Source organism: Phyllobates terribilis, unplaced genomic scaffold (assembly GCF_046119375.1).
Source record: "Phyllobates terribilis strain yellow unplaced genomic scaffold, ASM4611937v1 Scaffold_40__1_contigs__length_11209783, whole genome shotgun sequence".
Classification (NCBI taxonomy): Eukaryota; Metazoa; Chordata; class Amphibia; order Anura; family Dendrobatidae; genus Phyllobates; species Phyllobates terribilis.
In genome coordinates, this window is record NW_027362800.1 from 11176657 (window position 1) to 11197904 (window position 21248).

Below are 21248 nucleotides of genomic sequence, written 5' to 3' on the forward strand. Positions count from 1 at the left end.
AACCAGAATTGGTTTCCGACTACGGTGCCACCCAAGGATTCTGAAAAGTCCATTTGTGGAGATGGCCACCTGGACTCCCGTTAAGAAGACATGCTGTCAACCTCTAGATCCCTCACATGCCTGCACTTTTCGGCTTGCTGCTGCTGCAATCCACGCGTTTTAGATCTGCATAACTCCACCTCTTTTAGCACAGTACCCTCAACCCCCGGCTGTTCCCACCCGCCTCAACACCGTTGGAAGGGAGGAGAACCAATTAAGGCGGGGGGGGGGGTGGAACGAGCAGCTGTCTACCCTTAGCAGGAGGGTTGCTGATTAATTACCTCTCCTGCTGCTGCTGCTGCTGGCTGTCCAGCAGCAGACTGAAGGTGGCTGCTGCTGTGCGCAGGTATATAAAGGCTCAGAGCCTATTATGACACGCGCAGCCAGCGTTCCATTGCCACATTCCGTCTACTGCAGGCGGGATACCTGGATGGCTGAATGTCACTGAGAAGCTCACAGAGACCGCCATAAGCAACAGTTTAAAAGAATGCCACAGACTAATCAACCAAACTTTTTGGGTTGGTTTCTCTTTTATAGTCTGCAGGCATTAAATGAAAGAAGTCAGTGTTCCAGCAGAGGGAGACAACGTTTCAGAAAAGGCATTGTAGCAAACCAAAAAAGAAATTTTAAGCGCAGCAGAGTAACCAGCTCACATACCTGTTAGCTCAGGTGAGTTTAAAAGGCTGCTGTTGATAACAAGGGCATTTGCTAAATAGATGGTGTGTGTGCAACAATATACTGAAAGGTCAATTATATTGTGCAGCTTATCTCACCACCTGTAGTTATTTAGGTGAAAGCTCCAAAATGCTTGCCTAATATGTCTGTTTATCCAAAAGGAAGTATAGAGGGAGAGCTAGATAGATAGCATTGCATTACATTACATTATATGGCAATGCAATGCACAGTTGCTGAAGTTGAACCAAAATGAGCTTGTCATCTGGCTTCTGCAACTTTTAACATGAAAAATCCAATGAGGAGAAGAAAAGCAAAGCCAAAGAGTCCATCCCAAAATCCGACAAACAAGCAAAATGAACAAAAAGCATTGAATTCAATTCTTTCTGATTTTAGAAACTGCATTAAAGAAGGGGTGCACTGGTCCTGGAGATACTGCAATACCAGGTCAATGCGTGGAGTGGACAGAGCAAGCTCTTTTTCCATCTCCCTGTTCTAAAAATCCATTTAATATATGGTCCCCAGATAGGGGACGTATCAGATATTAAACTGATAAGAACAGATACTACACTTGATCTTAGCCAAAAGGCCGAGAAGCGATAACCAGAATTGGTTTCCGACTACGGTGCCACCCAAGGATTCTGAAAAGTCCATTTGTGGAGATGGCCACCTGGACTCCCGTTAAGAAGACATGCTGTCAACCTCTAGATCCCTCACATGCCTGCACTTTTCGGCTTGCTGCTGCTGCAATCCACGCGTTTTAGATCTGCATAACTCCACCTCTTTTAGCACAGTACCCTCAACCCCCGGCTGTTCCCACCCGCCTCAACACCGTTGGAAGGGAGGAGAACCAATTAAGGCGGGGGGGGGGGTGGAACGAGCAGCTGTCTACCCTTAGCAGGAGGGTTGCTGATTAATTACCTCTCCTGCTGCTGCTGCTGCTGGCTGTCCAGCAGCAGACTGAAGGTGGCTGCTGCTGTGCGCAGGTATATAAAGGCTCAGAGCCTATTATGACACGCGCAGCCAGCGTTCCATTGCCACATTCCGTCTACTGCAGGCGGGATACCTGGATGGCTGAATGTCACTGAGAAGCTCACAGAGACCGCCATAAGCAACAGTTTAAAAGAATGCCACAGACTAATCAACCAAACTTTTTGGGTTGGTTTCTCTTTTATAGTCTGCAGGCATTAAATGAAAGAAGTCAGTGTTCCAGCAGAGGGAGACAACGTTTCAGAAAAGGCATTGTAGCAAACCAAAAAAGAAATTTTAAGCGCAGCAGAGTAACCAGCTCACATACCTGTTAGCTCAGGTGAGTTTAAAAGGCTGCTGTTGATAACAAGGGCATTTGCTAAATAGATGGTGTGTGTGCAACAATATACTGAAAGGTCAATTATATTGTGCAGCTTATCTCACCACCTGTAGTTATTTAGGTGAAAGCTCCAAAATGCTTGCCTAATATGTCTGTTTATCCAAAAGGAAGTATAGAGGGAGAGCTAGATAGATAGCATTGCATTACATTACATTACATGGCAATGCAATGCACAGTTGCTGAAGTTGAACCAAAATGAGCTTGTCATCTGGCTTCTGCAACTTTTAACATGAAAAATCCAATGAGGAGAAGAAAAGCAAAGCCAAAGAGTCCATCCCAAAATCCGACAAACAAGCAAAATGAACAAAAAGCATTGAATTCAATTCTTTCTGATTTTAGAAACTGCATTAAAGAAGGGGTGCACCGGTCCTGGAGATACTGCAATACCAGGTCAATGCGTGGAGTGGACAGAGCAAGCTCTTTTTCCATCTCCCTGTTCTAAAAATCCATTTAATATATGGTCCCCAGATAGGGGACGTATCAGATATTAAACTGATAAGAACAGATACTACACTTGATCTTAGCCAAAAGGCCGAGAAGCGATAACCAGAATTGGTTTCCGACTACGGTGCCACCCAAGGATTCTGAAAAGTCCATTTGTGGAGATGGCCACCTGGACTCCCGTTAAGAAGACATGCTGTCAACCTCTAGATCCCTCACATGCCTGCACTTTTCGGCTTGCTGCTGCTGCAATCCACGCGTTTTAGATCTGCATAACTCCACCTCTTTTAGCACAGTACCCTCAACCCCCGGCTGTTCCCACGCGCCTCAACACCGTTGGAAGGGAGGAGAACCAATTAAGGCGGGGGGGGGGTGGAACGAGCAGCTGTCTACCCTTAGCAGGAGGGTTGCTGATTAATTACCTCTCCTGCTGCTGCTGCTGCTGGCTGTCCAGCAGCAGACTGAAGGTGGCTGCTGCTGTGCGCAGGTATATAAAGGCTCAGAGCCTATTATGACACGCGCAGCCAGCGTTCCATTGCCACATTCCGTCTACTGCAGGCGGGATACCTGGATGGCTGAATGTCACTGAGAAGCTCACAGAGACCGCCATAAGCAACAGTTTAAAAGAATGCCACAGACTAATCAACCAAACTTTTTGGGTTGGTTTCTCTTTTATAGTCTGCAGGCATTAAATGAAAGAAGTCAGTGTTCCAGCAGAGGGAGACAACGTTTCAGAAAAGGCATTGTAGCAAACCAAAAAAGAAATTTTAAGCGCAGCAGAGTAACCAGCTCACATACCTGTTAGCTCAGGTGAGTTTAAAAGGCTGCTGTTGATAACAAGGGCATTTGCTAAATAGATGGTGTGTGTGCAACAATATACTGAAAGGTCAATTATATTGTGCAGCTTATCTCACCACCTGTAGTTATTTAGGTGAAAGCTCCAAAATGCTTGCCTAATATGTCTGTTTATCCAAAAGGAAGTATAGAGGGAGAGCTAGATAGATAGCATTGCATTACATTACATTACATGGCAATGCAATGCACAGTTGCTGAAGTTGAACCAAAATGAGCTTGTCATCTGGCTTCTGCAACTTTTAACATGAAAAATCCAATGAGGAGAAGAAAAGCAAAGCCAAAGAGTCCATCCCAAAATCCGACAAACAAGCAAAATGAACAAAAAGCATTGAATTCAATTCTTTCTGATTTTAGAAACTGCATTAAAGAAGGGGTGCACCGGTCCTGGAGATACTGCAATACCAGGTCAATGCGTGGAGTGGACAGAGCAAGCTCTTTTTCCATCTCCCTGTTCTAAAAATCCATTTAATATATGGTCCCCAGATAGGGGACGTATCAGATATTAAACTGATAAGAACAGATACTACACTTGATCTTAGCCAAAAGGCCGAGAAGCGATAACCAGAATTGGTTTCCGACTACGGTGCCACCCAAGGATTCTGAAAAGTCCATTTGTGGAGATGGCCACCTGGACTCCCGTTAAGAAGACATGCTGTCAACCTCTAGATCCCTCACATGCCTGCACTTTTCGTCTTGCTGCTGCTGCTATCCACGCGTTTTAGATCTGCATAACTCCACCTCTTTTAGCACAGTACCCTCAACCCCCGGCTGTTCCCACCCGGCTCAACACCGTTGGAAGGGAGGAGAACCAATTAAGGCGGGGGGGGGGTGGAACGAGCAGCTGTCTACCCTTAGCAGGAGGGTTGCTGATTAATTACCTCTCCTGCTGCTGCTGCTGCTGGCTGTCCAGCAGCAGACTGAAGGTGGCTGCTGCTGTGCGCAGGTATATAAAGGCTCAGAGCCTATTATGACACGCGCAGCCAGCGTTCTATTGCCACATTCCGTCTACTGCAGGCGGGATACCTGGATGGCTGAATGTCACTGAGAAGCTCACAGAGACCGCCATAAGCAACAGTTTAAAAGAATGCCACAGACTAATCAACCAAACTTTTTGGGTTGGTTTCTCTTTTATAGTCTGCAGGCATTAAATGAAAGAAGTCAGTGTTCCAGCAGAGGGAGACAACGTTTCAGAAAAGGCATTGTAGCAAACCAAAAAAGAAATTTTAAGCGCAGCAGAGTAACCAGCTCACATACCTGTTAGCTCAGGTGAGTTTAAAAGGCTGCTGTTGATAACAAGGGCATTTGCTAAATAGATGGTGTGTGTGCAACAATATACTGAAAGGTCAATTATATTGTGCAGCTTATCTCACCACCTGTAGTTATTTAGGTGAAAGCTCCAAAATGCTTGCCTAATATGTCTGTTTATCCAAAAGGAAGTATAGAGGGAGAGCTAGATAGATAGCATTGCATTACATTACATTACATGGCAATGCAATGCACAGTTGCTGAAGTTGAACCAAAATGAGCTTGTCATCTGGCTTCTGCAACTTTTAACATGAAAAATCCAATGAGGAGAAGAAAAGCAAAGCCAAAGAGTCCATCCCAAAATCCGACAAACAAGCAAAATGAACAAAAAGCATTGAATTCAATTCTTTCTGATTTTAGAAACTGCATTAAAGAAGGGGTGCACCGGTCCTGGAGATACTGCAATACCAGGTCAATGCGTGGAGTGGACAGAGCAAGCTCTTTTTCCATCTCCCTGTTCTAAAAATCCATTTAATATATGGTCCCCAGATAGGGGACGTATCAGATATTAAACTGATAAGAACAGATACTACACTTGATCTTAGCCAAAAGGCCGAGAAGCGATAACCAGAATTGGTTTCCGACTACGGTGCCACCCAAGGATTCTGAAAAGTCCATTTGTGGAGATGGCCACCTGGACTCCCGTTAAGAAGACATGCTGTCAACCTCTAGATCCCTCACATGCCTGCACTTTTCGGCTTGCTGCTGCTGCAATCCACGCGTTTTAGATCTGCATAACTCCACGTCTTTTAGCACAGTACCCTCAACCCCCGGCTGTTCCCACCCGCCTCAACACCGTTGGAAGGGAGGAGAACCAATTAAGGCGGGGGGGGTGGAACGAGCAGCTGTCTACCCTTAGCAGGAGGGTTGCTGATTAATTACCTCTCTTGCTGCTGCTGCTGCTGGCTGTCCAGCAGCAGACTGAAGGTGGCTGCTGCTGTGCGCAGGTATATAAAGGCTCAGAGCCTATTATGACACGCGCAGCCAGCGTTCCATTGCCACATTCCGTCTACTGCAGGCGGGATACCTGGATGGCTGAATGTCACTGAGAAGCTCACAGAGACCGCCATAAGCAACAGTTTAAAAGAATGCCACAGACTAATCAACCAAACTTTTTGGGTTGGTTTCTCTTTTATAGTCTGCAGGCATTAAATGAAAGAAGTCAGTGTTCCAGAAGAGGGAGACAACGTTTCAGAAAAGGCATTGTAGCAAACCAAAAAAGAAATTTTAAGCGCAGCAGAGTAACCAGCTCACATACCTGTTAGCTCAGGTGAGTTTAAAAGGCTGCTGTTGATAACAAGGGCATTTGCTAAATAGATGGTGTGTGTGCAACAATATACTGAAAGGTCAATTATATTGTGCAGCTTATCTCACCACCTGTAGTTATTTAGGTGAAAGCTCCAAAATGCTTGCCTAATATGTCTGTTTATCCAAAAGGAAGTATAGAGGGAGAGCTAGATAGATAGCATTGCATTACATTACATTACATGGCAATGCAATGCACAGTTGCTGAAGTTGAACCAAAATGAGCTTGTCATCTGGCTTCTGCAACTTTTAACATGAAAAATCCAATGAGGAGAAGAAAAGCAAAGCCAAAGAGTCCATCCCAAAATCCGACAAACAAGCAAAATGAACAAAAAGCATTGAATTCAATTCTTTCTGATTTTAGAAACTGCATTAAAGAAGGGGTGCACCGGTCCTGGAGATACTGCAATACCAGGTCAATGCGTGGAGTGGACAGAGCAAGCTCTTTTTCCATCTCCCTGTTCTAAAAATCCATTTAATATATGGTCCCCAGATAGGGGACGTATCAGATATTAAACTGATAAGAACAGATACTACACTTGATCTTAGCCAAAAGGCCGAGAAGCGATAACCAGAATTGGTTTCCGACTACGGTGCCACCCAAGGATTCTGAAAAGTCCATTTGTGGAGATGGCCACCTGGACTCCCGTTAAGAAGACATGCTGTCAACCTCTAGATCCCTCACATGCCTGCACTTTTCGGCTTGCTGCTGCTGCAATCCACGCGTTTTAGATCTGCATAACTCCACCTCTTTTAGCACAGTACCCTCAACCCCCGGCTGTTCCCACCCGCCTCAACACCGTTGGAAGGGAGGAGAACCAATTAAGGCGGGGGTGGGGGTGGAACGAGCAGCTGTCTACCCTTAGCAGGAGGGTTGCTGATTAATTACCTCTCCTGCTGCAGCTGCTGCTGGCTGTCCAGCAGCAGACTGAAGGTGGCTGCTGCTGTGCGCAGGTATATAAAGGCTCAGAGCCTATTATGACACGCGCAGCCAGCGTTCCATTGCCACATTCCGTCTACTGCAGGCGGGATACCTGGATGGCTGAATGTCACTGAGAAGCTCACAGAGACCGCCATAAGCAACAGTTTAAAAGAATGCCACAGACTAATCAACCAAACTTTTTGGGTTGGTTTCTCTTTTATAGTCTGCAGGCATTAAATGAAAGAAGTCAGTGTTCCAGCAGAGGGAGACAACGTTTCAGAAAAGGCATTGTAGCAAACCAAAAAAGAAATTTTAAGCGCAGCAGAGTAACCAGCTCACATACCTGTTAGCTCAGGTGAGTTTAAAAGGCTGCTGTTGATAACAAGGGCATTTGCTAAATAGATGGTGTGTGTGCAACAATATACTGAAAGGTCAATTATATTGTGCAGCTTATCTCACCACCTGTAGTTATTTAGGTGAAAGCTCCAAAATGCTTGCCTAATATGTCTGTTTATCCAAAAGGAAGTATAGAGGGAGAGCTAGATAGATAGCATTGCATTACATTACATTACATGGCAATGCAATGCACAGTTGCTGAAGTTGAACCAAAATGAGCTTGTCATCTGGCTTCTGCAACTTTTAACATGAAAAATCCAATGAGGAGAAGAAAAGCAAAGCCAAAGAGTCCATCCCAAAATCCGACAAACAAGCAAAATGAACAAAAAGCATTGAATTCAATTCTTTCTGATTTTAGAAACTGCATTAAAGAAGGGGTGCACCGGTCCTGGAGATACTGCAATACCAGGTCAATGCGTGGAGTGGACAGAGCAAGCTCTTTTTCCATCTCCCTGCTCTAAAAATCCATTTAATATATGGTCCCCAGATAGGGGACGTATCAGATATTAAACTGATAAGAACAGATACTACACTTGATCTTAGCCAAAAGGCCGAGAAGCGATAACCAGAATTGGTTTCCGACTACGGTGCCACCCAAGGATTCTGAAAAGTCCATTTGTGGAGATGGCCACCTGGACTCCCGTTAAGAAGACATGCTGTCAACCTCTAGATCCCTCACATGCCTGCACTTTTCGGCTTGCTGCTGCTGCAATCCACGCGTTTTAGATCTGCATAACTCCACCTCTTTTAGCACAGTACCCTCAACCCCCGGCTGTTCCCACCCGCCTCAACACCGTTGGAAGGGAGGAGAACCAATTAAGGCGGGGGGGGGTGGAACGAGCAGCTGTCTACCCTTAGCAGGAGGGTTGCTGATTAATTACCTCTCCTGCTGCTGCTGCTGCTGGCTGTCCAGCAGCAGACTGAAGGTGGCTGCTGCTGTGCGCAGGTATATAAAGGCTCAGAGCCTATTATGACACGCGCAGCCAGCGTTCCATTGCCACATTCCGTCTACTGCAGGCGGGATACCTGGATGGCTGAATGTCACTGAGAAGCTCACAGAGACCGCCATAAGCAACAGTTTAAAAGAATGCCACAGACTAATCAACCAAACTTTTTGGGTTGGTTTCTCTTTTATAGTCTGCAGGCATTAAATGAAAGAAGTCAGTGTTCCAGCAGAGGGAGACAACGTTTCAGAAAAGGCATTGTAGCAAACCAAAAAAGAAATTTTAAGTGCAGCAGAGTAACCAGCTCACATACCTGTTAGCTCAGGTGAGTTTAAAAGGCTGCTGTTGATAACAAGGGCATTTGCTAAATAGATGGTGTGTGTGCAACAATATACTGAAAGGTCAATTATATTGTGCAGCTTATCTCACCACCTGTAGTTATTTAGGTGAAAGCTCCAAAATGCTTGCCTAATATGTCTGTTTATCCAAAAGGAAGTATAGAGGGAGAGCTAGATAGATAGCATTGCATTACATTACATTACATGGCAATGCAATGCACAGTTGCTGAAGTTGAACCAAAATGAGCTTGTCATCTGGCTTCTGCAACTTTTAACATGAAAAATCCAATGAGGAGAAGAAAAGCAAAGCCAAAGAGTCCATCCCAAAATCCGACAAACAAGCAAAATGAACAAAAAGCATTGAATTCAATTCTTTCTGATTTTAGAAACTGCATTAAAGAAGGGGTGCACCGGTCCTGGAGATACTGCAATACCAGGTCAATGCGTGGAGTGGACAGAGCAAGCTCTTTTTCCATCTCCCTGTTCTAAAAATCCATTTAATATATGGTCCCCAGATAGGGGACGTATCAGATATTAAACTGATAAGAACAGATACTACACTTGATCTTAGCCAAAAGGCCGAGAAGCGATAACCAGAATTGGTTTCCGACTACGGTGCCACCCAAGGATTCTGAAAAGTCCATTTGTGGAGATGGCCACCTGGACTCCCGTTAAGAAGACATGCTGTCAACCTCTAGATCCCTCACATGCCTGCACTTTTCGGCTTGCTGCTGCTGCAATCCACGCGTTTTAGATCTGCATAACTCCACCTCTTTTAGCACAGTACCCTCAACCCCCGGCTGTTCCCACCCGCCTCAACACCGTTGGAAGGGAGGAGAACCAATTAAGGCGGGGGGGGGGGGTGGAACGAGCAGCTGTCTTCCCTTAGCAGGAGGGTTGCTGATTAATTACCTCTCCTGCTGCTGCTGCTGCTGGCTGTCCAGCAGCAGACTGAAGGTGGCTGCTGCTGTGCGCAGGTATATAAAGGCTCAGAGCCTATTATGACACGCGCAGCCAGCGTTCCATTGCCACATTCCGTCTACTGCAGGCGGGATACCTGGATGGCTGAATGTCACTGAGAAGCTCACAGAGACCGCCATAAGCAACAGTTTAAAAGAATGCCACAGACTAATCAACCAAACTTTTTGGGTTGGTTTCTCTTTTATAGTCTGCAGGCATTAAATGAAAGAAGTCAGTGTTCCAGCAGAGGGAGACAACGTTTCAGAAAAGGCATTGTAGCAAACCAAAAAAGAAATTTTAAGCGCAGCAGAGTAACCAGCTCACATACCTGTTAGCTCAGGTGAGTTTAAAAGGCTGCTGTTGATAACAAGGGCATTTGCTAAATAGATGGTGTGTGTGCAACAATATACTGAAAGGTCAATTATATTGTGCAGCTTATCTCACCACCTGTAGTTATTTAGGTGAAAGCTCCAAAATGCTTGCCTAATATGTCTGTTTATCCAAAAGGAAGTATAGAGGGAGAGCTAGATAGATAGCATTGCATTACATTACATGGCAATGCAATGCACAGTTGCTGAAGTTGAACCAAAATGAGCTTGTCATCTGGCTTCTGCAACTTTTAACATGAAAAATCCAATGAGGAGAAGAAAAGCAAAGCCAAAGAGTCCATCCCAAAATCCGACAAACAAGCAAAATGAACAAAAAGCATTGAATTCAATTCTTTCTGATTTTAGAAACTGCATTAAAGAAGGGGTGCACCGGTCCTGGAGATACTGCAATACCAGGTCAATGCGTGGAGTGGACAGAGCAAGCTCTTTTTCCATCTCCCTGTTCTAAAAATCCATTTAATATATGGTCCCCAGATAGGGGACGTATCAGATATTAAACTGATAAGAACAGATTTTTTTTTTTTTTTTTTCGAAAGCCCGAATTCGTGTACAAAACCCGAGTGCGCTTAAAAAAGTGAGAAGTGCCACAAAAAAAGTGCACTAGGATGCTGGTCTTCTTGAAACCCTCTCGAAAAGGAGAAGGGTCCCCCAAACCATTCCCCGTCCCTCCGAGCCAAAAGGCCACAGCGAGGAGCAGGGACAAAAAGCCACCTCCAGCCGAAGCCAGAGGCGACCCAATCTTACCCCCAGCACCTGCCCGAGTTCTCACCCGAGCAAGGCACTGGGAGCCAAAGACTGTGCTCCCCTCCCGGAAGAGGGGAGCCAACAACGCTCTCCTCCCGAAAGAGGAGAGCCAGGGGGGTTCAGGGGGGAGCGGAACCTGATGGCCACACACTCCCCCCCTAGACCTGCCAAGAGAGGAACCCGTAAGGGAACCGCATCCCGACAAAATCCTAGTAGGACGTGACACACGTGAATAAGTGGACACACAGTGACAAAGAAATTAAATAAATAGTGAAGGTTTCACAGTATAATACTGCCCGGACCTTCGACCGGGAATTGAAAAATTCCCCATCCTAAGGCCAGAAGGCCCGGAATAAGGGTGTGTGCGAAGAAAGAAAATTTGAAGTGCTTGTGCAAATGTGCCATAAACTCAAGTGGGGTTCCCAATCCCAGTGAGTTAAGGCACCCCAGGGTCACCACTCCTGGGGCACTTCACACTTCGGGCTTTCGATCTTCCCCGGCCCAATGGCGTCGATCCTGGGGGGCCATGCTTTCCACCAGATGACTATATTAGCCACCTGGCGTACTAACAAGCGCCTAAACCCCAGTGTGCATAATATATCAATCTACTAGGGCGGCCAACATCCAAAACCGCCTTTTCGAAAGATACTACACTTGATCTTAGCCAAAAGGCCGAGAAGCGATAACCAGAATTGGTTTCCGACTACGGTGCCACCCAAGGATTCTGAAAAGTCCATTTGTGGAGATGGCCACCTGGACTCCAGTTAAGAAGACATGCTGTCAACCTCTAGATCCCTCACATGCCTGCACTTTTCGGCTTGCTGCTGCTGCAATCCACGCGTTTTAGATCTGCATAACTCCACCTCTTTTAGCACAGTACCCTCAACCCCCGGCTGTTCCCACCCGCCTCAACACCGTTGGAAGGGAGGAGAACCAATTAAGGCGGGGGGGGGGTGGAACGAGCAGCTGTCTACCCTTAGCAGGAGGGTTGCTGATTAATTACCTCTCCTGCTGCTGCTGCTGCTGGCTGTCCAGCAGCAGACTGAAGGTGGCTGCTGCTGTGCGCAGGTATATAAAGGCTCAGAGCCTATTATGACACGCGCAGCCAGCGTTCCATTGCCACATTCCGTCTACTGCAGGCGGGATACCTGGATGGCTGAATGTCACTGAGAAGCTCACAGAGACCGCCATAAGCAACAGTTTAAAAGAATGCCACAGACTAATCAACCAAACTTTTTGAGTTGGTTTCTCTTTTATAGTCTGCAGGCATTAAATGAAAGAAGTCAGTGTTCCAGCAGAGGGAGACAACGTTTCAGAAAAGGCATTGTAGCAAACCAAAAAAGAAATTTTAAGCGCAGCAGAGTAACCAGCTCACATACCTGTTAGCTCAGGTGAGTTTAAAAGGCTGCTGTTGATAACAAGGGCATTTGCTAAATAGATGGTGTGTGTGCAACAATATACTGAAAGGTCAATTATATTGTGCAGCTTATCTCACCACCTGTAGTTATTTAGGTGAAAGCTCCAAAATGCTTGCCTAATATGTCTGTTTATCCAAAAGGAAGTATAGAGGGAGAGCTAGATAGATAGCATTGCATTACATTACATTACATGGCAATGCAATGCACAGTTGCTGAAGTTGAACCAAAATGAGCTTGTCATCTGGCTTCTGCAACTTTTAACATGAAAAATCCAATGAGGAGAAGAAAAGCAAAGCCAAAGAGTCCATCCCAAAATCCGACAAACAAGCAAAATGAACAAAAAGCATTGAATTCAATTCTTTCTGATTTTAGAAACTGCATTAAAGAAGGGGTGCACCGGTCCTGGAGATACTGCAATACCAGGTCAATGCGTGGAGTGGACAGAGCAAGCTCTTTTTCCATCTCCCTGTTCTAAAAATCCATTTAATATATGGTCCCCAGATAGGGAACGTATCAGATATTAAACTGATAAGAACAGATACTACACTTGATCTTAGCCAAAAGGCCGAGAAGCGATAACCAGAATTGGTTTCCGACTACGGTGCCAAGGATTCTGAAAAGTCCATTTGTGGAGATGGCCACCTGGACTCCCGTTAAGAAGACATGCTGTCAACCTCTAGATCCCTCACATGCCTGCACTTTTCGGCTTGCTGCTGCTGCAATCCACGCGTTTTAGATCTGCATAACTCCACCTCTTTTAGCACAGTACCCTCAACCCCCGGCTGTTCCCACCCGCCTCAACACCGTTGGAAGGGAGGAGAACCAATTAAGGCGGGGGGGGGGTGGAACGAGCAGCTGTCTACCCTTAGCAGGAGGGTTGCTGATTAATTACCTCTCCTGCTGCTGCTGCTGCTGGCTGTCCAGCAGCAGACTGAAGGTGGCTGCTGCTGTGCGCAGGTATATAAAGGCTCAGAGCCTATTATGACACGCGCAGCCAGCGTTCCATTGCCACATTCCGTCTACTGCAGGCGGGATACCTGGATGGCTGAATGTCACTGAGAAGCTCACAGAGACCGCCATAAGCAACAGTTTAAAAGAATGCCACAGACTAATCAACCAAACTTTTTGGGTTGGTTTCTCTTTTATAGTCTGCAGGCATTAAATGAAAGAAGTCAGTGTTCCAGCAGAGGGAGACAACGTTTCAGAAAAGGCATTGTAGCAAACCAAAAAAGAAATTTTAAGCGCAGCAGAGTAACCAGCTCACATACCTGTTAGCTCAGGTGAGTTTAAAAGGCTGCTGTTGATAACAAGGGCATTTGCTAAATAGATGGTGTGTGTGCAACAATATACTGAAAGGTCAATTATATTGTGCAGCTTATCTCACCACCTGTAGTTATTTAGGTGAAAGCTCCAAAATGCTTGCCTAATATGTCTGTTTATCCAAAAGGAAGTATAGAGGGAGAGCTAGATAGATAGCATTGCATTACATTACATTACATGGCAATGCAATGCACAGTTGCTGAAGTTGAACCAAAATGAGCTTGTCATCTGGCTTCTGCAACTTTTAACATGAAAAATCCAATGAGGAGAAGAAAAGCAAAGCCAAAGAGTCCATCCCAAAATCCGACAAACAAGCAAAATGAACAAAAAGCATTGAATTCAATTCTTTCTGATTTTAGAAACTGCATTAAAGAAGGGGTGCACCGGTCCTGGAGATACTGCAATACCAGGTCAATGCGTGGAGTGGACAGAGCAAGCTCTTTTTCCATCTCCCTGTTCTAAAAATCCATTTAATATATGGTCCCCAGATAGGGGACGTATCAGATATTAAACTGATAAGAACAGATACTACACTTGATCTTAGCCAAAAGGCCGAGAAGCGATAACCAGAATTGGTTTCCGACTACGGTGCCACCCAAGGATTCTGAAAAGTCCATTTGTGGAGATGGCCACCTGGACTCCCGTTAAGAAGACATGCTGTCAACCTCTAGATCCCTCACATGCCTGCACTTTTCGGCTTGCTGCTGCTGCAATCCACGCGTTTTAGATCTGCATAACTCCACCTCTTTTAGCACAGTACCCTCAACCCCCAGCTGTTCCCACCCGCCTCAACACCGTTGGAAGGGAGGAGAACCAATTAAGGCGGGGGGGGGGTGGAACGAGCAGCTGTCTACCCTTAGCAGGAGGGTTGCTGATTAATTACCTCTCCTGCTGCTGCTGCTGCTGGCTGTCCAGCAGCAGACTGAAGGTGGCTGCTGCTGTGCGCAGGTATATAAAGGCTCAGAGCCTATTATGACATGCGCAGCCAGCGTTCCATTGCCACATTCCGTCTACTGCAGGCGGGATACCTGGATGGCTGAATGTCACTGAGAAGCTCACAGAGACCGCCATAAGCAACAGTTTAAAAGAATGCCACAGACTAATCAACCAAACTTTTTGGGTTGGTTTCTCTTTTATAGTCTGCAGGCATTAAATGAAAGAAGTCAGTGTTCCAGCAGAGGGAGACAACGTTTCAGAAAAGGCATTGTAGCAAACCAAAAAAGAAATTTTAAGCGCAGCAGAGTAACCAGCTCACATACCTGTTAGCTCAGGTGAGTTTAAAAGGCTGCTGTTGATAACAAGGGCATTTGCTAAATAGATGGTGTGTATGCAACAATATACTGAAAGGTCAATTATATTGTGCAGCTTATCTCACCACCTGTAGTTATTTAGGTGAAAGCTCCAAAATGCTTGCCTAATATGTCTGTTTATCCAAAAGGAAGTATAGAGGGAGAGCTAGATAGATAGCATTGCATTACATTACATTACATGGCAATGCAATGCACAGTTGCTGAAGTTGAACCAAAATGAGCTTGTCATCTGGCTTCTGCAACTTTTAACATGAAAAATCCAATGAGGAGAAGAAAAGCAAAGCCAAAGAGTCCATCCCAAAATCCGACAAACAAGCAAAATTAACAAAAAGCATTGAATTCAATTCTTTCTGATTTTAGAAACTGCATTAAAGAAGGGGTGCACCGGTCCTGGAGATACTGCAATACCAGGTCAATGCGTGGAGTGGACAGAGCAAGCTCTTTTTCCATCTCCCTGTTCTAAAAATCCATTTAATATATGGTCCCCAGATAGGGGACGTATCAGATATTAAACTGATAAGAACAGATACTACACTTGATCTTAGCCAAAAGGCCGAGAAGCGATAACCAGAATTGGTTTCCGACTACGGTGCCACCCAAGGATTCTGAAAAGTCCATTTGTGGAGATGGCCACCTGGACTCCCGTTAAGAAGACATGCTGTCAACCTCTAGATCCCTCACATGCCTGCACTTTTCGGCTTGCTGCTGCTGCAATCCACGCGTTTTAGATCTGCATAACTCCACCTCTTTTAGCACAGTACCCTCAACCCCCGGCTGTTCCCACCCGCCTCGACACCGTTGGAAGGGAGGAGAACCAATTAAGGCGGGGGGGGGGGGGGTGGAACGAGCAGCTGTCTACCCTTAGCAGGAGGGTTGCTGATTAATTACCTCTCCTGCTGCTGCTGCTGCTGGCTGTCCAGCAGCAGACTGAAGGTGGCTGCTGCTGTGCGCAGGTATATAAAGGCTCAGAGCCTATTATGACACGCGCAGCCAGCGTTCCATTCCCACATTCCGTCTACTGCAGGCGGGATACCTGGATGGCTGAATGTCACTGAGAAGCTCACAGAGACCGCCATAAGCAACAGTTTAAAAGAATGCCACAGACTAATCAACCAAACTTTTTGGGTTGGTTTCTCTTTTATAGTCTGCAGGCATTAAATGAAAGAAGTCAGTGTTCCAGCAGAGGGAGACAACGTTTCAGAAAAGGCATTGTAGCAAACCAAAAAAGAAATTTTAAGCGCAGCAGAGTAACCAGCTCACATACCTGTTAGCTCAGGTGAGTTTAAAAGGCTGCTGTTGATAACAAGGGCATTTGCTAAATAGATGGTGTGTGTGCAACAATATACTGAAAGGTCAATTATATTGTGCAGCTTATCTCACCACCTGTAGTTATTTAGGTGAAAGCTCCAAAATGCTTGCCTAATATGTCTGTTTATCCAAAAGGAAGTATAGAGGGAGAGCTAGATAGATAGCATTGCATTACATTACATTACATGGCAATGCAATGCACAGTTGCTGAAGTTGAACCAAAATGAGCTTGTCATCTGGCTTCTGCAACTTTTAACATGAAAAATCCAATGAGGAGAAGAAAAGCAAAGCCAAAGAGTCCATCCCAAAATCCGACAAACAAGCAAAATGAACAAAAAGCATTGAATTCAATTCTTTCTGATTTTAGAAACTGCATTAAAGAAGGGGTGCACCGGTCCTGGAGATACTGCAATACCAGGTCAATGCGTGGAGTGGACAGAGCAAGCTCTTTTTCCATCTCCCTGTTCTAAAAATCCATTTAATATATGGTCCCCAGATAGGGGACGTATCAGATATTAAACTGATAAGAACAGATACTACACTTGATCTTAGCCAAAAGGCCGAGAAGCGATAACCAGAATTGGTTTCCGACTACGGTGCCACCCAAGGATTCTGAAAAGTCCATTTGTGGAGATGGCCACCTGGACTCCCGTTAAGAAGACATGCTGTCAACCTCTAGATCCCTCACATGCCTGCACTTTTCGGCTTGCTGCTGCTGCAATCCACGCGTTTTAGATCTGCATAACTCCACCTCTTTTAGCACAGTACCCTCAAACCCCGGCTGTTCCCACCCGCCTCAACACCGTTGGAAGGGAGGAGAACCAATTAAGGCGGGGGGGGGTGGAACGAGCAGCTGTCTACCCTTAGCAGGAGGGTTGCTGATTAATTACCTCTCCTGCTGCTGCTGCTGCTGGCTGTCCAGCAGCAGACTGAAGGTGGCTGCTGCTGTGCGCAGGTATATAAAGGCTCAGAGCCTATTATGACACGCGCAGCCAGCGTTCCATTGCCACATTCCGTCTACTGCAGGCGGGATACCTGGATGGCTGAATGTCACTGAGAAGCTCACAGAGACCGCCATAAGCAACAGTTTAAAAGAATGCCACAGACTAATCAACCAAACTTTTTGGGTTGGTTTCTCTTTTATAGTCTGCAGGCATTAAATGAAAGAAGTCAGTGTTCCAGCAGAGGGAGACAACGTTTCAGAAAAGGCATTGTAGCAAACCAAAAAAGAAATTTTAAGCGCAGCAGAGTAACCAGCTCACATACCTGTTAGCTCAGGTGAGTTTAAAAGGCTGCTGTTGATAACAAGGGCATTTGCTAAATAGATGGTGTGTGTGCAACAATATACTGAAAGGTCAATTATATTGTGCAGCTTATCTCACCACCTGTAGTTATTTAGGTGAAAGCTCCAAAATGCTTGCCTAATATGTCTGTTTATCCAAAAGGAAGTATAGAGGGAGAGCTAGATAGATAGCATTGCATTACATTACATTACATGGCAATGCAATGCACAGTTGCTGAAGTTGAACCAAAATGAGCTTGTCATCTGGCTTCTGCAACTTTTAACATGAAAAATCCAATGAGGAGAAGAAAAGCAAAGCCAAAGAGTCCATCCCAAAATCCGACAAACAAGCAAAATGAACAAAAAGCATTGAATTCAATTCTTTCTGATTTTAGAAACTGCATTAAAGAAGGGGTGCACCGGTCCTGGAGATACTGCAATACCAGGTCAATGCGTGGAGTGGAAAGAGCAAGCTCTTTTTCCATCTCCCTGTTCTAAAAATCCATTTAATATATGGTCCCCAGATAGGGGACGTATCAGATATTAAACTGATAAGAACAGATTTTTTGGATTGAAGCTGCATCCAAGGCACTGAAAAATGTGACCGAAGTCACACCAAAACAGCGCACGAGGCGAGGATTCATGTGGACCCTTCCCGGAGGAGAGGGTCCCCAATAAACCATCCCCATCCCTCCGAGCCAGAAGGCCACAGCGAGGGTCAGGGATCTCCGATGCTCTCCCTAGCCGAAGCCGGAGAAGAGCCGTTTTCGTGCTCCCAGCTTCCATCTAGGCTGCCACCCTAGTGGAGCTGGAGCCTGTGTTGGTTTCTCAGCCCAAAGCTGACCGGACCTCCGACCGGGTTTATAAAAATTCCCCTTCCTAGCCCGGAGGCCAGGAATAGGGGGGGTTGCTCAGAAAGTATGATTGGCAAAGGTGCGGCGTGCTACGAAGCCAAGTCTTTCTGGGGTTCCCAGTCCCAGTAAGCTTGGACTCCCACCAGGGCGCCTACTCCTGGGGCACATTGCTCCAAAGCCCTCACACTTACCCAGCCTAGTGACTTCGATCCTGGAGGGCCATGTTTTCCATCAGATAACTCTATGAGACACCTGGCGTACTAACAAGTGCACCAAACCAGTGTGTAATATGCATCAATTTACTAGGGCAGCCCAAGGACAAAACTGCCTTTTCAAAAGATACTACACTTGATCTTAGCCAAAAGGCCGAGAAGCGATAACCAGAATTGGTTTCCGACTACGGTGCCACCCAAGGATTCTGAAAAGTCCATTTGTGGAGATGGCCACCTGGACTCCCGTTAAGAAGACATGCTGTCAACATCTAGATCCCTCACATGCCTGCACTTTTCGGCTTGCTGCTGCTGCAATCCACGCGTTTTAGATCTGCATAACTCCACCTCTTTTAGCACAGTACCCTCAACCCCGGCTGTTCCCACCCGCCTCAACACCGTTGGAAGGGAGGAGAACCAATTAAGGCGGGGGGGGGGGGTGGAACGAGCAGCTGTCTACCCTTAGCAGGAGGGTTGCTGATTAATTACCTCTCCTGCTGCTGCTGCTGCTGGCTGTCCAGCAGCAGACTGAAGGTGGCTGCTGCTGTGCGCAGGTATATAAAGGCTCAGAGCCTATTATGACACGCGCAGCCAGCGTTCCATTGCCACATTCCGTCTACTGCAGGCGGGATACCTGGATGGCTGAATGTCACTGAGAAGCTCACAGAGACCGCCATAAGCAACAGTTTAAAAGAATGCCACAGACTAATCAACCAAACTTTTTGGGTTGGTTTCTCTTTTATAGTCTGCAGGCATTAAATAAAAGAAGTCAGTGTTCCAGCAGAGGAAGACAACGTTTCAGAAAAGGCATTGTAGCAAACCAAAAAAGAAATTTTAAGCGCAGCAGAGTAACCAGCTCACATACCTGTTAGCTCAGGTGAGTTTAAAAGGCTGCTGTTGATAACAAGGGCATTTGCTAAATAGATGGTGTGTGTGCAACAATATATTGAAAGGTCAATTATATTGTGCAGCTTATCTCACCACCTGTAGTTATTTAGGTGAAAGCTCCAAAATGCTTGCCTAATATGTCTGTTTATCCAAAAGGAAGTATAGAGGGAGAGCTAGATAGATAGCATTGCATTACATTACATTACATGGCAATGCAATGCACAGTTGCTGAAGTTGAACCAAAATGAGCTTGTCATCTGGCTTCTGCAATTTTTAACATGAAAAATCCAATGAGGAGAAGAAAAGCAAAGCCAAAGAGTCCATCCCAAAATCCGACAAACAAGCAAAATGAACAAAAAGCATTGAATTCAATTCTTTCTGATTTTAGAAACTGCATTAAAGAAGGGGTGCACCGGTCCTGGAGATACTGCAATACCAGGTCAATGCGTGGAGTGGACAGAGCAAGCTCTTTTTCCATCTCCCTGTTCTAAAAATCCATTTAATATATGGTCCCCAGATAGGGGACGTATCAGATATTAAACTGATAAGAACAGATACTACACTTGATCTTAGCCAAAAGGCCGAGAAGCGATAACCAGAATTGGTTTCCGACTACGGTGCCACCCAAGGATTCTGAAAAGTCCATTTGTGGAGATGGCCACCTGGACTCCCGTTAAGAAGACATGCTGTCAACCTCTAGATCCCTCACATGCCTGCACTTTTCGGCTTGCTGCTGCTGCAATCCACGCGTTTTAGATCTGCATAACTCCACCTCTTTTAGCACAGTACCCTCAACCCCCGGCTGTTCCCACCCGCCTCAACACCGTTGGAAGGGAGGAGAACCAATTAAGGCGGGGGGGGGGGTGGAACGAGCAGCTCTCTACCCTTAGCAGGAGGGTTGCTGATTAATTACCTCTCCTGCTGCTGCTGCTGCTGGCTGTCCAGCAGCAGACTGAAGGTGGCTGCTGCTGTGCGCAGGTATATAAAGGCTCAGAGCCTATTATGACACGCGCAGCCAGCGTTCCATTGCCACATTCCGTCTACTGCAGGCGGGATACCTGGATGGCTGAATGTCACTGAGAAGCTCACAGAGACCGCCATAAGCAACAGTTTAAAAGAATGCCACAGACTAATCAACCAAACTTTTTGGGTTGGTTTCTCTTTTATAGTCTGCAGGCATTAAATGAAAGAAGTCAGTGTTCCAGCAGAGGGAGACAACATTTCAGAAAAGGCATTGTAGCAAACCAAAAAAGAAATTTTAAGCGCAGCAGAGTAACCAGCTCACATACCTGTTAGCTCAGGTGAGTTTAAAAGGCTGCTGTTGATAACAAGGGCATTTGCTAAATAGATGGTGTGTGTGCAACAATATACTGAAAGGTCAATTATATTGTGCAGCTTATCTCACCACCTGTAGTTATTTAGGTGAAAGCTCCAAAATGCTTGCCTAATATGTCTGTTTATCCAAAAGGAAGTATAGAGGGAGAGCTAGATAGATAGCATTGCATTACATTACATTACATGGCAATGCAATGCACAGTTGCTGAAGTTGAACCAAAATGAGCTTGTCATCTGGTTTCTGCAACTTTTAACATGAAAAATCCAATGAGGAGAAGAAAAGCAAAGCCAAAGAGTCCATCCCAAAATCCGACAAACAAGCAAAATGAACAAAAAGCATTGAATTCAATTCTTTCTGATTTTAGAAACTGCATTAAAGAAGGGGTGCACCGGTCCTGGAGATACTGCAATACCAGGTCAATGCGTGGAGTGGACAGAGCAAGCTCTTTTTCCATCTCCCTGTTCTAAAAATCCATTTAATATATGGTCCCCAGATAGGGGACGTATCAGATATTAAACTGATAAGAACAGATACTACACTTGATCTTAGCCAAAAGGCCGAGAAGCGATAACCAGAATTGGTTTCCGACTACGGTGCCACCCAAGGATTCTGAAAAGTCCATTTGTGGAGATGGCCACCTGGAC

General features: G+C 45.7%; 15 non-coding genes and 2 pseudogenes across 15 annotated transcripts; all 17 read right to left on the reverse strand.

Annotated features, from left to right (window-relative positions):
• Positions 1-1121: 1121 nt before the first annotated feature.
• Positions 1122-1312, reverse strand: LOC141187258 (U2 spliceosomal RNA). Its single transcript, XR_012261461.1, has one exon. It is a non-coding gene; the product is annotated as a U2 spliceosomal RNA (small nuclear RNA).
• Positions 1313-2433: 1121 nt separating this feature from the next.
• On the reverse strand, positions 2434-2624 carry LOC141191135 (U2 spliceosomal RNA). Its single transcript, XR_012265137.1, has one exon. It is a non-coding gene; the product is annotated as a U2 spliceosomal RNA (small nuclear RNA).
• Positions 2625-3744: 1120 nt separating this feature from the next.
• Positions 3745-3935, reverse strand: LOC141191136 (U2 spliceosomal RNA). The gene has a single exon (XR_012265138.1). It is a non-coding gene; the product is annotated as a U2 spliceosomal RNA (small nuclear RNA).
• Positions 3936-5055: 1120 nt separating this feature from the next.
• On the reverse strand, positions 5056-5246 carry LOC141191137 (U2 spliceosomal RNA). The gene has a single exon (XR_012265139.1). It is a non-coding gene; the product is annotated as a U2 spliceosomal RNA (small nuclear RNA).
• Positions 5247-6364: 1118 nt separating this feature from the next.
• Positions 6365-6555, reverse strand: LOC141191138 (U2 spliceosomal RNA). Its single transcript, XR_012265140.1, has one exon. It is a non-coding gene; the product is annotated as a U2 spliceosomal RNA (small nuclear RNA).
• Positions 6556-7676: 1121 nt separating this feature from the next.
• Positions 7677-7867, reverse strand: LOC141191239 (U2 spliceosomal RNA). Its single transcript, XR_012265237.1, has one exon. It is a non-coding gene; the product is annotated as a U2 spliceosomal RNA (small nuclear RNA).
• A 1119-nt stretch (positions 7868-8986) lies between these two features.
• LOC141191139 (U2 spliceosomal RNA) lies at positions 8987-9177 on the reverse strand. Its single transcript, XR_012265141.1, has one exon. It is a non-coding gene; the product is annotated as a U2 spliceosomal RNA (small nuclear RNA).
• A 1117-nt stretch (positions 9178-10294) lies between these two features.
• On the reverse strand, positions 10295-10477 carry LOC141185953 (U2 spliceosomal RNA). Its single transcript, XR_012260530.1, has one exon. It is a non-coding gene; the product is annotated as a U2 spliceosomal RNA (small nuclear RNA).
• Positions 10478-11271: 794 nt separating this feature from the next.
• LOC141186308 (U2 spliceosomal RNA) lies at positions 11272-11363 on the reverse strand (annotated as a pseudogene).
• A 1120-nt stretch (positions 11364-12483) lies between these two features.
• On the reverse strand, positions 12484-12674 carry LOC141184379 (U2 spliceosomal RNA). Its single transcript, XR_012259140.1, has one exon. It is a non-coding gene; the product is annotated as a U2 spliceosomal RNA (small nuclear RNA).
• Positions 12675-13790: 1116 nt separating this feature from the next.
• On the reverse strand, positions 13791-13981 carry LOC141191141 (U2 spliceosomal RNA). Its single transcript, XR_012265143.1, has one exon. It is a non-coding gene; the product is annotated as a U2 spliceosomal RNA (small nuclear RNA).
• A 1120-nt stretch (positions 13982-15101) lies between these two features.
• On the reverse strand, positions 15102-15292 carry LOC141191142 (U2 spliceosomal RNA). Its single transcript, XR_012265144.1, has one exon. It is a non-coding gene; the product is annotated as a U2 spliceosomal RNA (small nuclear RNA).
• A 1124-nt stretch (positions 15293-16416) lies between these two features.
• Positions 16417-16607, reverse strand: LOC141191143 (U2 spliceosomal RNA). Its single transcript, XR_012265145.1, has one exon. It is a non-coding gene; the product is annotated as a U2 spliceosomal RNA (small nuclear RNA).
• A 1119-nt stretch (positions 16608-17726) lies between these two features.
• LOC141185676 (U2 spliceosomal RNA) lies at positions 17727-17909 on the reverse strand. The gene has a single exon (XR_012260312.1). It is a non-coding gene; the product is annotated as a U2 spliceosomal RNA (small nuclear RNA).
• Positions 17910-18433: 524 nt separating this feature from the next.
• Positions 18434-18549, reverse strand: LOC141186089 (U2 spliceosomal RNA; annotated as a pseudogene).
• Positions 18550-19670: 1121 nt separating this feature from the next.
• LOC141191144 (U2 spliceosomal RNA) lies at positions 19671-19861 on the reverse strand. Its single transcript, XR_012265146.1, has one exon. It is a non-coding gene; the product is annotated as a U2 spliceosomal RNA (small nuclear RNA).
• Positions 19862-20982: 1121 nt separating this feature from the next.
• LOC141191145 (U2 spliceosomal RNA) lies at positions 20983-21173 on the reverse strand. The gene has a single exon (XR_012265147.1). It is a non-coding gene; the product is annotated as a U2 spliceosomal RNA (small nuclear RNA).
• Positions 21174-21248: the final 75 nt, after the last annotated feature.